Source organism: Miscanthus floridulus, chromosome 16 (assembly GCF_019320115.1).
Source record: "Miscanthus floridulus cultivar M001 chromosome 16, ASM1932011v1, whole genome shotgun sequence".
NCBI classification, from domain to species: Eukaryota; Viridiplantae; Streptophyta; class Magnoliopsida; order Poales; family Poaceae; genus Miscanthus; species Miscanthus floridulus.
This window is the reverse complement of record NC_089595.1, coordinates 65073767-65086145: the sequence shown is the minus strand read 5'-3', so window position 1 is coordinate 65086145 and position 12379 is coordinate 65073767. Positions and strand designations below refer to the sequence as shown.

At 47.1% G+C, this 12379-nt stretch overlaps 1 long non-coding RNA gene across 1 annotated transcript; it reads left to right on the top strand.

Annotated features, from left to right (window-relative positions):
• The first annotated feature begins 8537 nt into the window (after positions 1–8537).
• On the top strand, positions 8538–10433 carry LOC136514094 (uncharacterized). Its single transcript, XR_010773531.1, has 3 exons — positions 8538–9158; positions 9610–9907; positions 10184–10433. It is a non-coding gene; the product is annotated as an uncharacterized lncRNA (long non-coding RNA).
• The last annotated feature ends 1946 nt before the right edge of the window (positions 10434–12379 follow it).

Below are 12379 nucleotides of genomic sequence, written 5' to 3'. Positions count from 1 at the left end.
AGTTAGCTGATGGCTGAGTAGACTAGGCTGGCTGGTTTTGTGGACACTCTCGGGCATAGTGGCCTTCTTTGCCACACTTGAAACAATCACCAGGCTTGTTCCCTAGTCCTTGACGAGGTGGGACCTGCTGTCCCTAAGGCTGCTGATGTTGCACCTACTGGGGAGGTGCACGATACTGAGTGAAAGGAGCCTAAAAAGTCTGCTGAGGCTATCAAAACGAATGCTTGCCTGAAGATTGATAGGGCACTCGTCTGACAACCTGTACTTTCTGGGTATGGGGGTGACTAGAAGACCCAGTAGCCACCCGCTTGCGCTTCCATTCTACCTACGAGTCACGCTGTAAGCCCTCCATTGCAATGGCAACATCCATCATCGCCCCAAAGGTCTGATAGTTCCCAATATATAACTCCTTCTGTAAGCTGCAAGAGAGGCCACAATAGAAGCGGTCCCTCTTCTTCTCATCTGTATCCACATGAGTCCCAGCATACTGCGACAAGTGATTGAACTTGTTGACGTAGTCCATCACGGTCATACTTCCTTGCCGAAGGTCTAGAAACTCTATCAACTTTCTATTGAGAACACCAGCAGGAATATAATACTCTCTAAAGGCCATAGTGAACTCCTGCTAGGTCACCCGATGATCCGCCTGCTGCATGGCATTGAATGTATCCCACCATGCACTCGCGGACCCCAACAACTGTTGCGCTGCAAAGTGCACATTCTGCACATCAGTCACGGTGAGCAACAGAAACTTTTGCTCCAGAATGCGAAGCCAATGCTTCGCATCAAGGGGTTCAGCCGTCGGTGTGAACATGGGTGGATGCGTCTTTAAAAATCCTGATAAGAGCAGGGTCCCTTAGGACCGTGGCCACCACCCCCATTCCCACCATTGCCCCCATGGCCTCCACGGGCGAAGCCACCGACAGCCAGTGCCAGCAGCTCTATGGCACAGGCTGACTCGCAGTGAGTAGCCAACATCTCCGCCATCATCTCCGCATGAGTCATCGAAGGCGGCAGTGGTAGAGGAGGAGCCAGAAGTGGAGCCTCATGGCTCTCCCCATTGCCATGCTCATTGCCCTGGCCACTTTTACCTTGGCCCTCGCCGAGACCATGGCCTGCCCTAGCACTGGTGCTCCCATGACCGGACCTTAGGTTTATCTGTAAGAGATAGGAACCATCCATTTAGAACAACCCTCTAGATCAAAAACAAGGTATTAGAGGAATGACAAGACATTTATTAAAGCATTCTTTTAATTTATCCTATCAATTTACTAATCTAATTTATATGTGTATGGGGAATTTAGTTTTAGCAAGATTCTATTATCATGATGCATGCATCGGCATGTACGCTCACTCAAGCCGGAATATAGCGGCATTCACAAAATTTCAGCACATCGCACACTCACTTTCCGTATGCTAAGCGATTTCTTACGCAATGTAAGTCAGTGTACCTACAGAAAACTGATTAGATAAAACCAGTGCCGCTATCCTAGATAGACCATATTGCTAGGGCTTATACTTATTTAGATAATTTTAGCGCATCCTACTTTTCGCAAAACTTTTGTTGATCAAATTTTTGGTTTTGGAAAAGAGTGATGAACTCGTAAACTCATTATTGGCTCTAGTACCAACTATGGCAGAACCACCCGAAATAACGCACTTACGGAGGCGCTCGTCTTCCACTAGACACTAAGCACCCCAAAAGCAAGCTATATCGGGCGAGTTCCGTTGGGCACACCCCAAGAGAGAGCCCGAAAGATCCACATTTTTCCTCAAGGATCCAATAATGAGAATGAGTTACAATACTTAATCCATTTCATACATCCAGAGGTCTTGAAAATCTATTATTATAGTACCAAATTCAGAGTGCAGAATATTAAACAGCAGAATAAAAATAAAACATGAAAACATCTATCGATAAGAAGCAAGGATCCGTCTGTGCCCACCAGAAGAATCCTTCAAACAACGGCTACTCCTCAAGTAGTACCTGCAACAGGGGTGAATAAACCCTGAGTACACAATGTACTCGCAAGACTTATCTGACTAGTGGGAATAATTTCCCGACTCCAAGGGATATGATAAGCTTTATGGTTTGCTGATTTTCTTTTTGCAGAAAGCAGTACTAATAGTGAATCCTTATGTAAGTTAATATTAGCAGCCATGATTAATTTATTATCTAGCCATTCTATGTAAGCACCTGTGCTATCTTCAAGCAAGAGTTGAGCAACAGTTCCATTTCTTCACCTTTCATCTTTCAGTCCTTACTACGGTGCTAGAGTTTAGACAAGCCGTACCGGATTGCCTGACGATTCGTGAATCAATGCCCCTAGTTGGGTACCCCAAAAACACACGCCCCGCTTGTACCCCAGGCACAAGCAGGACCAACCCATCACTCTCCTATCACAGAGTCCTAGGTCCCCGTCCAAACTTGGACTCCAAGCCCCCGCTCCTGAGTCCTGAACTCAGTGCGTTGCAAGGGCCTCCACCATCCCCGCCTCCAATTAGTCAGTCTGGAAAGAGCTAGAACCTATGACAAGAGAGCAACAAGTCTTCCCTACACCCAAACCCAAGTATGTGCTCGGGATAATAAGTCTGTGACTTGCCTAGCGTCCAATGCAACGGCCGGTCCTTAACCGACACAGATAGGGAAAAAGTGTAACCAAGCTATGCCCTGTTGGCCATAGGACACAACCTCTTACACCCACCAGTACCCAAACCATATCCCTGTCCGGTCACCATTTTCCTTTCCACCATTTTATCATGAGTGATCATAATTATCACCTATTGTGAGTAACGATAGGTTACTCACGCTACCAAAATCCTGAGCATAGCAGCTACTCGACCTATACTAGTAGGACTTAGGTAGATATATCTATGCATGTAGTTTTCATAAAATGCCTGTACGTAAATGCACATCATATATATTCAGTGATCTTTCAAAATAAGGGTTATGCACCGGGGCTTGCCTTGGGCAGGCGATGTGTGAACAAAGTCAGCAGGGAATAGCTCCAGGGCTCCCTCCTATATGAGGACCTCCTCCTCGTAGTCCTCAATAATCTCCTCGTAGTCCTGTTCGTCCGTAGGCACGAACTCTACCAACTCGTGATCTACATGCATGAAATGATGATGCAACACTTAATAATATGACAACAACAACACTTAAAATAAAAATACATCTATCAAGCTACTGAACTAGCTCTACCGATTAAGACGCTACGTTACCTATCATTCCCACAAAACAGGTATGCAACATTTCATGTATTAACTTAGCAACTATAAGAATCCCTATTCTTAATATCGATTTACTCTATATATGATAAAAATAGGGAGTACTAGCTATTCTATTTATCAACCTACTCTAGGGCTATAAAAATTACAATGAGCACATAATAATCTAATGAGCCTACTGTAAAAATTCCATGGCTAAAGCTATCACTGATTTGCCACAAAAATTCCTACAAATATTAAGCTAACTAATAGTAAGCTTTCTAAATTAAATTGATGAATCTATCATTATCATAGCTAACATTAAACTAACTACACCAATAGATAGATAGCATTTTTGTGAACCTAACAAATTTTGTTTCACTATTTTTGGACACCTACAGAATTTACTATAATTTTACCAAGATCAGCTCAAAACTAAATTGAATAAACATTTGTTAATTGACTGGAAAAAGGAAACTAAAATTCATCGCGCGGCCCACTACTCGTGGCTCGGCCCATGCTCACACAGCGCGCGCAAACGTGAGCCACCGGCATGGTCCATGCACACGGCGTGCGGACGCGGCCCATGCTACGCTGCCCACGGCGAAGCCTGCGCGCGAGCTGGCTCTTTTGCTAAATAGCCCCCGTTCTCTTTCCTATTTGTGAAGCTAACTCAAACACTATTTAACTAAGTCTCGGACTTGCATCTAGCACCCTGCCCTTAAAGGCCGCGGCATCTCCGGCCAAACCCCGACGAGCACGGACATCCCCGGCATCAACCAGCACCACCATGACACTCTATGTGCAAAGCGCAACCGAACGAGGTATCAAACGCCACAAATGGTGCAGCCCGTAGGCGTGGCCATGCGCCACGGCGGGGTCTGGCTACGGCAACACCGGCACCGGTGAAATCATCTAGCCCAACGCCTCTACCACTACCCTCTTATCCATCTATAGACTACGAGCAACAAGATAGAAGCCCTACTTGAACCGCTACTACAACCAAATGCGTCGGCCACGGGAACGACATCCAACCCAGTTCGCCGGAGGCAGCGAACGCGTCCTGGGCGACCTAGACTCCAACCGGTTCAACCACCTACCCTAGGAGCAAGAGGGCCTCACCAGAGATGTGTAGGACAGATTGGACGTGGTCGTGAGGCTCGGCAAGGTGGTTGACCACGTGCGCGGGAGTGCTCCGGTTCACGACAAGCGCAGCAACGGCGTCCCCGGTGACCTGCTGCTCTGTCGGCAAAACTGCTACATGGGCGAGGCAACCAAGTTAAGGAGACGCAAAAGCACTGCTCAATTGAAACAACGGAGCACAAAGCGACGCCCTGGCCGAGCACCCGCCTCGACGGCCATGGTGGACCGCCACGAGGAAAATGCCCTGTAGTACCTCACTGGAGGATGAAAGCTCGTCGGGTCGACTCTGATCGTGAGCTAACTACTAGGGCTAGTTGGGTGCATGGTTAATTGCGCGGAGGTGGATGGAGCAAGGCCAATTGGGTGGACGACGCCGCTTGGACTTAAGGGGATCGACGACGCAAAAAAACTCAAATTGAAGACAGACACCATACGGCAGCAGCAATGGCAAGCTTAGCGCGAAGCTAGACTCCAAATCAACCTCCAGACGTGCGCAATTACAAGGATGGGGCTAGCTCTACGGGTTGGCCTTGGCGCGGCTCGGCTGGCCGACACGACGCCATTCAAGACGACGTGATAGGAGCATGGCGTGGTGCAGTCACTAAATGGGAGAGGACGGCAACGCGACGGGTGATGGCTCCACATGCGCATACGAGACCGACACAACAACGTGCGACCGCAGCACCTTGACTATCAAGACGACGGTGGCCAAGCCATGCACAGTAGCGGTAGCGATGACGCGACGCAAGTGATGCGAGCGCACGTGAGGTGACAACACGATGTAGAGGCACGCGCGCGTGCCAGCGACGACGACAGCGGACCGACCAGGGCACTGGCCCACGATGACAGTGGCGGAGGCAGAGCGGCCAGGCGGACGCGACGATGGCCAACGGAGCAGGGCCGGCAACGACGCGAGGCAGGCAGTCTAAGGGCACTAGTAGCGACGTTGACAGGAGCGCACGCCGTGGCAATGGGAAGGAGTAGCCGCACGCCCTGGGCAGCCGGACACCATGGCCCGCCGGGCGTGGCCAGACACGCGCGTGCATGGCCGGTACGCCGACAATGGCACAGGGTAGTGGTGACCACGTCCACACGATGAGACTGGCTGGAACATCCTGCGCACGACTTTTAAAGCGTTCCAAAAATCAAACTCGATGATTCAAATGCCAAACCAATTTTTCTATACTCAAGAGGGTATGTTAAACTACTGAAACAAGCCCTAATACCACACCATTACTTTACCCAAATCTTCTACAAAAATCGTCGAACTAAGCTTCGTCAAAGCGTTTTTCGACTTAGGAAATTCGACCAAGTCTTGCTCGGTTTCGCGTCGAATTCGATTTCCAAGTTACCAACCATGGTAGCTAGGGAATTCCTTTCGCGATCCCAAGTATTTCATCATCACCTACGAAGCTTAAACTACAATCTTTATTAAAGTTTCATATATGCGTTCTATAGCATTCTCGTTCAATAAAAATTCATTTAGAACCCTAAGTGATATAACGCGACATGAAATATAACATTCGTTTCACGTTTCCGATGAACGTTTCAAGTCACAGAAATTGATTTACACACTATAATTCATACACTATCACATAAACATGATGCCCATGTAGTGTTTTAGCAAAAGATTTATAGTGTAACACCGAGGGTGTTACAGTTCAGTTGCAGAGGCCACACCATCCTTGGAGGCAATTGCCTAAGGGGCACTATCTAGGCTGCAAGCACGCTGTCATGACGGCCGTGGAGACGGACTTCTCGACGATGAAGAGCGTCCTGAAGATTCTCCTAAGCAGCACCAACGTTCCAGTTCATATGCAGCGGTGTCATGCTGACTCCACTGGCACACACAATATAATGGCCATGCTATTGTCCTCAAAAGAAAACAATGCAAATCATATGCACAGATCATGATCAAATAGAGTGTTCTGTTCAACAAATATCAACAAAATTTAGCCTCTTAGGTTCTATCCTACAAAGTACAAACAATGAATCAGAATTTAGAAATCATGTGGAGCAACCAACGACGTAACCACAAGATTTACTCCATAATAGGTAGAAATTCACAAGGAGCCAGGTAGATCACAAAAATATCTTGTTCTCTGAGACATGATCACAGAAGCAACATCCTATGGAGGATAACAAAAATTGAACATGACATGATCTCAGAGATGAACAAAAAATAGCATGTTGACAGCAGTAGCGTACTCAGATATGATCACAACAACAGTATGCTCATAGGTAGAAATAACAGAGCTTGGTAATGATGTTGAGATCTCAATATATCATTTTGTTATTTCTTTGGTACAAAGGGGATCAAACATAAATAAAATTAATATTCAAAAGTTGGATTGACTTTCTTTCGCTTTTGGCCTCTCTGCCAGCAAGGTGTAAATGGCTAGCGAAAGCCATAGCAATGTCGGCATGGAAAGCCAGTTCAGAATGCTCCTACTCCGAAAATGGCAAGCCAATTCAATATAAGTATGAATGGCAGGTAGCCTGATTATATCAGCTTGCAGTGTGCGTCGGTGATCAGTTTTTTTGTTCAACTGTGAACTTAATTCTCTAATCATGTTTCATTCTGTAGATCAAGTTTTTGTGCTCTATGAATTTGTAAATAAGTAGTCAGGCAATCTGGTGCTGTCTGAATTTTTAGCCCATTCAGAATGAAAAAATAGGTGAACTTTTATAATATTTGCAGAAAAATCATTCAAAAGGCCAGCTTAGACTAATTTGATGGAAACAAAAAGATGCACCTCTACTACATTGCACACACATGAAAGAAACCGAACACACCTGAATATTCAGTCATACTAATTCATACAAACGTCTGATGACTAAATATTCAGCCATGCTAATTCTTTATTCTGTCATGTTAATTCATACAAACACTTAAAGAATATTGAACACACCTTGACGATGCATCCATTGAAGAGGAGACAGCGGTGCAGTTAGTGCAAAGCGACCAATGGAGGTCGATGTCAGTGAAGTCGTGCTTCCTGTCAATGGAGGAAAAACCACTAGGGAACGACATTACTCCCGACAATGAAGCCATCACAATGGAAGGTAACATGGGAAGGGTGAACCTGATGTTGATGTTTGGAGGTCGGCTGCACGTTGTCGTCGGCTGAGGCGGCACAAGGATGGAGGTGGCCGCGACACCGAGGACGATGCCGAAGGCACCACGAGGCCGTCGTACATGTTGTGCATCATGTCTGCGACTCCGACAACGAGGTCAACGGTGACAACGCCCAGTCGCATTGACGTCGCTGCCAACAGAGAGGCCGCAAAAACCTCCGCATGAAGATTAGATTTCCCCTGCCCCCGCTGGATTTGCATCGGCTCTACCGGATCGGGGTGCCACCACGCCGGATCGGGGCGTGCCGTCGATGGAGGGTGGCGGCGCTGCGCTTCGTTCACCCACCATTCTGTCGCTTTCTCTGTGACAAGCGTGCGAGACGAAGAAGCGCGTGAGATTCAGGGAAACGCTAGCGACGCGTAGCCTGGCTGGCGTCGACGGCGACGGTGGAGACCTGAGCATGGGGTAGCGCTGGCGTGATGCGGGCAGCCGCGACGCAGCGGGGCACGCGCTGTAGCCTGTCACCTGAGGTCGTGGTAGCAGGCGGCGACGGCGATGGCGGAGACCTGGGCGTGGTCGTCCTCCGGGTTCGGCTGGCTTCCGTGGGGGTTTGGCTGGACTCGGCGGTGCCGGAGGACAGGACGGGCAAGCAACATTGAGGGGCAGGGAAGAGGTGAGAGCGGTTTTACGGAAGGGAGAAAAATCAACGGATTTTTTATGAAAGGAAGAGATTACCGCGACGACACGAACGTTTCGGTCCCACCTGCCGGCGCCTTCGAACGATCATCGCGGTACCGCACGAAGGAGGCAGAGGCAGACCCAAAACAAATATCGTATCAAAAAGTATCTACTTGGTTCTTTTTAGCTGGAGATATGCACATCCTTATAGCGTATGGAATCCGCTGATTCCTAGCGCTGCACACTGTAGCAACGTATGGATTCCGCTAATTTTCAGCACCCCTACACACTGTAGACCAACACTTGCCTGCCGCGTGTGCTGGCGTCCGCTGTAAACTTGGGTCTTCACGCGGTGGAAAAGGAGTCCTCCGTGTGCGTCCAAAAATCAAGTCCACCAGAACCCTCCACGCGTCTGTACGTCCCAGGTCGCAATCCTCGCCTCACCTCCGCTTCCTCCGCCGTTCACCCAATCTTCCTCTGACCCTTGTGCCCCTCACGCTCTTGCGCTGCGCCCCAGCAGATGCAACGCCGTCGTCTCCGCCAGCTCGGTTCACGACTTCACGTCGACAGTCGCCGCCCTCGACCATCTCCGCCACCATCTACATGTGCTGGATCCTATCGATCGATTTAGACCCGGCGTCGCCCTCCCAATCCTCATTCTCACGCCGCACATGGACGTCGTCGTCTTCGTGGTCGGGGCCACCGCTCGGCACGGGGATGGAGGTGCGGTGTACTATGAGGGGTGGCGTCCGTCAAGCACCTCCTTGCCGCTCCCGCCCGCTGTGGCCGCCGTCGTACATGACCTGCTCGAGATGGATGCCATCAACACCGAGAAGATGTGAGTTTTGGTGGCATGTGCTGAGGGCCAACGGCAACTGAACCCATAGATCCAATCACGTCACGTCGGCTCCACCGCCGGAGCATGTGGTTAATGGCGTTGAGATGCTTGCCTCTGCTGTGATGCAAAGTTGCAAACGCTCCTGCCTGCCATACGCTACTCTGGATCCCACAGCCAGTGTTCCTCATTAGTCCCAGATCATCAAGAAATTTGGTATGCTTCTTCCTCTCTCCCTCTCTCCTTAGTTGTGATGTTAATCAACTCCTATCCGTGCAGTTGTCTTCATTCTAATCTGCTTGTGCAGCTTCATGGTTCAAAATGAATTACTGTATTAGCAATTCCTTCAAAGGACTACTTAATATGGTTCAAAATACTGACATGCCTAACACTGATTTTTTTCACTCTCTTTTTTTGATCAAACACTTATTTTTCACTACATGTGTGTTTATGAGATCTATAGCGGGATTGACAAAATCTGTTAGACAGCTGACAATATGGCAAGTAACAACCATTTGTTACACTCTGTGGAATGCACGTATCTGAGTCTCTGAGATGTGTTTTTCAGATCTGTTCTCCTGTTGCCTAAAGGGTTCACCATGTGTATAATATTTAACTTCTAATTTTGTCACTGATGCTTTTTTCCCACTTTATTTCTGCTACATAGGTTGGAGATGATCTCATCATGTCCCATCTGTAATATACAGTCTTACAGTGGTGATGGCTGATTCTTCTCCTTTCGTCTACAGATAAGCATCTTCTCTGCTTTTTTTTTTTTGACGAAAATCTCCTCTGTTTTTTCGTTGCCTTATACGTGACACAAAAATAACTTATGCAATGTTTTAACAAATCATTTGTACGCATGCCAATAGCTACTTTGATGACGATCAACTTCAAAGGGACATGTCAAGTCACAGATGTTCTAATAGGGAATCCAAGCCTGATGAAATAATTGATACAAGCAGGTAATGCATTGTTGCTGTCATGGCCATCCTAAACGTCTATTTTAAAAATTGCAACCATAAAATGTCATTAGTACAGAGGTTGCCATGGTGGTCACATGCAACATGCACATGCCTATAGCAAAGTACGTAGGGAACATGAGTATGCCGGCTTCAACATTTTACTTTCTACCCAATTGGACTCAATGACCATTAAGTTCGATCGCAACATGCCTTCCATTTGTACCTGCCATCTACCAACTAATACAAGGTTACCTCGTTTTTTATACTTGATGGCAGCTGATGTGTTTAGCTTTAGATAATGAAGGCTCTAACATCCAGTCTTGATGGTGTCAAGGTTCAACGGTCAGATGAAGGTGTTGATTTTGTAAAATTTTATAGTGTTCCAATTGGGTTCCTTTCAGATCGTAGTTGTGCTCTGTATGTCTTCAAAATACACACTGGCTATGTAAATTAACTACATATTTGTGCTCTGTTCATATGAGCATGTCTTGCAAATGTGCTCTGGCTATGTAAATTAACTATAAATCAAAACATTTCACAAATTCTCTGACTCAGCGCTGAGTGATCGTCTATGTAAACATCATCTGACATGGCATGCTTTTTTGGTTTATGTAATTAATTAAGGTACAACCAACCGGAACACAATTTTAATGGGTGCGTGCATCAGTCCGCGCGCGGCCGAAGCGCGCATTCCGTCCTAGTAGGAGTAATAGAGAAAAGAAGAGGGTGACCAAAATGGGTAGTGTTGGAATCTAGAAATTTTACAGGGAAAATATTTCTAATGGCATCCTGGGTGGTTTGATCAACCTGTTTGCTAAAGAGAATGGAGGATTTGGACAGATTTATGCTCTGTTCAGCTGTTCGTTTGGTTGTGGCTTATCGTAAACGATCGTAAATTTTTAGCCGGAACATTATTTTTCTCTCACACAAACCAATCAGCAGTATTTCTTCACGAACCAGCAACGATACGAACCAGCCAACCGAACAGACTGATTGTTACTGGCTGGGCTGGTAGCACTGCTGATCAGCCAACAGGGGGCAATCAGCCAGCTTCAGCAGAGCAAGCAGCCAGCCCAGACCGGGCATTGAATGCCATTCAAATTTGAAAGTGTTGTAACTAAAACAATTAAATTCTGGCGCCAAAATAACAAGGCATGCCATTGCCACTTCAATCCAACAGTGGCCATACAAATAACAGTTCATTACAGCCGTAGTACATGCCACAGCTATCTCTTCAACCAATTAGCAGTCATTACAAGTGCATTGGCATTCCTAAGAACCCATAACAACACTACAGTACAACAGTTCATTGGCGCCAACAGACCAGCATCCGTTTAAAAGTGGCGCCAATCAGACACGTGCTGATCCTAACATTACAGGTCATTCCAACTCCTAAGAACTCATAACAACAGTGCATTACAACCGGCTCATGCTTACGAGGCATATCAAATTATAGTTTTTTCATCTATAACACTAGTACTTAGGGATTAGTGGAGCCTTTACAAATCTAGTAGCGGTTCCACCGTACATGTGAAAACAACTACAGAAACAGAGGCATACAAATCTACTGGTCTACTCCACATACAACAATCTGCTCGTCTGCATGTACCTACAACACATACAATCCTACTATTTGTAATTGCTACCATTCCTCTGCAATTACCAAATGACCCAAGTGGCATCTGTACAAAAATTGTCTCCTTTTCAAGGCACATAAGAATGAGCATGAAGGCAGTTCACATGGAAAAGTCACTTACCCAGCCATATTTTGGTCTTCATGCCATCCTCCAATGCACTTAGACCTCTCCTCCACTGATGAGGACATCACTTCTTCAGAGGTACCTGCTGATCCTTCAACCGTCATGCAAGGTCCAATGACCCGGGCTCGAAAGCGACAACTCAATTTAGAGGTGAGCTCGTTCTTAAGCGATACTTTTCATACTTTTGAGAATAGACTACTACCTAATGATGTTATCTTGCTTAGGAACATTGGAGAGGGTCATGAAGGACTTAGAGGAAGTGGTGGAGGTGATGATGACCAGCAAGGACGTCCAACACAAGCCGGAGGCCCAGTCCAACAAGAATTCGAGTCTGCCTCGGCCTCCAGGACCAGTCTGTCTTAAACTGGTCACCCAGGACGCATCCGGACTCCGTTTTCAATGATCCACGTATGGATGGAAAGCTAATTTGATAAGGAAGTCAATCCAAGTGGTTTCACGTCAAAATCTGTTCGGAATCAACGGGAATCGTCGAAACAAGTCAGCGTCCAGAATCTGTCAGGGTGCTGCGACGCCGTCTTTTGGTCCGTTGGACCATGTATAGAGTTTGGGCCCATTAGGGGCGCGTCCAGGGGTCTTGCATGACCCTAAAGTCTTCATAAACAGCCGCCGCCCCTCCCTTAGGGTTCGGGTTTTGCTTAGATTATTCTGTCAAGAACAGTTTCACCGTTCATCGGTTTGTGAGACCACAACT